Below are 3,302 nucleotides of genomic sequence, written 5' to 3'. Positions count from 1 at the left end.
CATAGAAGGGCTGAGGAACAGGTTTGAAACAATGGAAGACAGGATCAGCAAAACAGAAGACAAACACTTGACTACAACTATGAGGAAAAATCAGAAAAAAGAATGAAGAAAAATGAAGAAACCCTGAGAATTATGTGGGATACAATCAAAAGCAAAAATTTTGTGAGTGATCAGAGTTCTAGAACAGGGAAAGAAAACGGAAAACACAGAGAGGATCATTAAAGAATTGCTGACAGAAAACTTCCATAATATCATAAACAATTAAAAGCTGACCATCCAAGAAGCTCAACAAACCCCATATAGGATAGACCCCAAAAGAAAATCACCAAGGCATATCATAATCACACTTTCTAAAACCAAAGACAAAGAAAGAATCCTGGGAGCAGCTCGAGAAAAACAAAAAGTCAAATACAGAGGGCAAACAATAAAACTAAGCTCTGATTACTCAGCAAAAACCATGCAGGCAAGAAGTCTATGGGATAACATGTATAAAACTTTGAAATAAAAAAATTGTGAACCAAGAATAATATATCCTGCAAAACTCTCATTCAAATATGATGGCAAAATTAGGACATTTCCAGATAAACAGAAATTAAGGGACTATGTAAAAACCAAACAAAACTTACAAGACTTATTAAAGGGAGTCCTTCAGTTTGAGAACAAACAACAAAGGATGACAGCCTGAATCTAGGACACAAGATTGCACCACCCATATACCAACCTAGGAAATGAACTCTTAAGGACTCTTCAAAACCAAAAGATACACAACAGGGAACCAGAGAGGTTAATCTGCAAACGACAACATCAGAACAAAAAAAGAGGGAATAAATGGTGTAGGTATAGAACTCCCTAATGGAGAAGAAGGCAAAGTGATACCAAATAATAATAGACTAGTTCAAACTTAGGAAGACAAGGGTAAATTTCAAGGTAACTACAAAGAAAGTTAACAAACCTACTCATCAGAATAAAGAAGATAAATATAAAGTTTCAGTAAAAGCAAAATCTACAAAAACAAAAGAAATGAAAAAAATCCACAAACAAAAGGAAATCAGCACAGGAGAGTAAGACAAAGAAATCGTCAGCACCACCAAAAAAAGCACTACAAAATGACAACAATAAACTCACACCTATCAATAATTACACTGAATGTAACTGGTCTAAATGCACCCCTAAAGAGACAGACAGTGACAGAATAGATTAAAAAAAAAAAAAACAAGATCCATCCATATGCTGCCTACAAGAGACACACCTTAGAAACAAAGATACAAATTTATTAAAAATCAAAGGATGGAAAAATATATATCAAGCAAACAGTTACCAAAAAAGAGCAGGAGTGGCAATACTAATCTCAGATAAAATAGAGTTTAAAACAAAATCCGCCATAAAAGACAAAGAAGGGCACTACATCATGATTAAAGGGATGATCCAGCATGAAGATATAACCATAATAAATATCTATGCACCCAATGACAGGGCTCCAAAATACATACAACAAACTCTAACAGCACTGAAAAGAGAAACTGACAGTTCCACAATAATAGTAGGAGACTTCAACACACCACTCTCGGTAAAGGACAGATCGTCTAGAAAGAAACTCAGCAAAGATACAGAAGATCTAAAGGTCACACACAATCAGCCAACTTGAAATTATAGACATATATAGAACACTCTACCCAACAGCTGCAAAGTACATATTCTTTTCCAACATACTTGGAACATTCTCCAGAATAGACCACATCCTAGGTTAAAGAGCAACCCTCAACAAAATCCAAAACATTGAGATACTACAAAGTATCTTCTCTGATCACAGTGCCATCAAAGTAGAAATTAACAACAGGAAGAGCAAGGGAAAAAATCAATTACGTGGACACTGAATAACACCCAGCTTAAAAACCACTGGTAGTAGAAGAAATCAGAGATGGAATCAAAAAATTCCTAGAATCAAATGAGAATGAAAACACATCATACCAAAATCTTTGGAACACAGCAAAGGCAGAGCTCAGAGGTCAATTTATAGCAATAGATGCACACATTAAAAAAGAAGAAAGGGACAAAATCAAAACATTAGCTATACAACTGGAACAAATAGAAAGAGAACAGCAAAAAAAAAAAAAAAAAAAAAAAAAAAAAAAAAAAAAAAAAAAAAAGGCTTTAGTCACCAGAAGAAAGGAAATGATAAAGATCTGAGAAGAAATAAGTGAAATAGAGAATAGAAAAGCAATAGAAAGAATCAACAAAACCAAAAGTTGGTTCTTTGAAAGGATCAACGAAATCAACAAACCACTGGCCAAACTGACAAAAGAAAAACAGGAGAGGACGCAAATAACCCAAATAAGAAATAAAATGGGGGACATTACAACAGATCCAACTGAAATAAAAAGGATCATAACAGTATTATGAAAAATTATACTCCAAAAAATTTGAAAATCTGGAGGAAATAGACAAATTTCTAGAAACACAGTACCTACCCAAACTATCACAAATTGATGTTGAAAATCTGAACAGACCCATAACAAGAGAAGAGTTTGAAACTGCAATAAAAAAAACTCCCAACAAAAAAAAAGCCCTAGCCCAGATGGCTTCACTGGAGAATTCTACCAAACATTCAGAGAAGAGCTTACACCAGTACTACTCACATTATTTCAGAACATAGAAAAGGAAAGGATACTTCCAAATTCATTCTATGAAGCCAGCATAACCCTGATACCAAAACCAGGCAAAGATACCACAAAAAAAGAAAATTGTAGACGAATATCTCTCATGAATATAGATGCAAAAATTCTCAACAAAATTCTAGCCAATAGAAATCAACATCATATCAAAAAAATAATACACCACGACCAGGTAGGATTCATACCACATATGTAAGGACGGTTCTGCATTAGAAAATCAATCAACGTAATCCACTACATAAATAAAATAAAGGAAAAGAATCACTTGATCATCTCAGTTGACACAGAAAAGGCATTCAAGAAAGTCCAACACCCATTCCTGATAAAGACTCTCAATAAAATCAGTATAGAAGGGAAATTCCTCAACATAATAAAGGGCATCTATGCAAAACCAACAGCCAACATCATTCTAAATGGAGAGAAGTTGAAAACATTCCCCCTGAGAACAGGAATGAGACAAGGATGTCCCTTATCACAACTCCTATTTAACATTGTGCTGGAAGTCCTAGCTAGAGCAATAAGGCAAGAAAAAGAAATAAAGGGCATCCAAGTCGGTAATGAAGTAAAACCATCCCTATTTGCAGATGATATTATACTATATATGGAAAATGCAAAAGACTCCACGAGAAA

The sequence above is a fragment of the Trichechus manatus genome, unplaced genomic scaffold, assembly GCF_000243295.1.
Source record: "Trichechus manatus latirostris isolate Lorelei unplaced genomic scaffold, TriManLat1.0 scaffold00084, whole genome shotgun sequence".
NCBI lineage: Eukaryota > Metazoa > Chordata > Mammalia > Sirenia > Trichechidae > Trichechus > Trichechus manatus.
The sequence above is the reverse complement of the archived record's forward strand: the minus strand, read 5'-3'. Positions refer to the sequence as shown.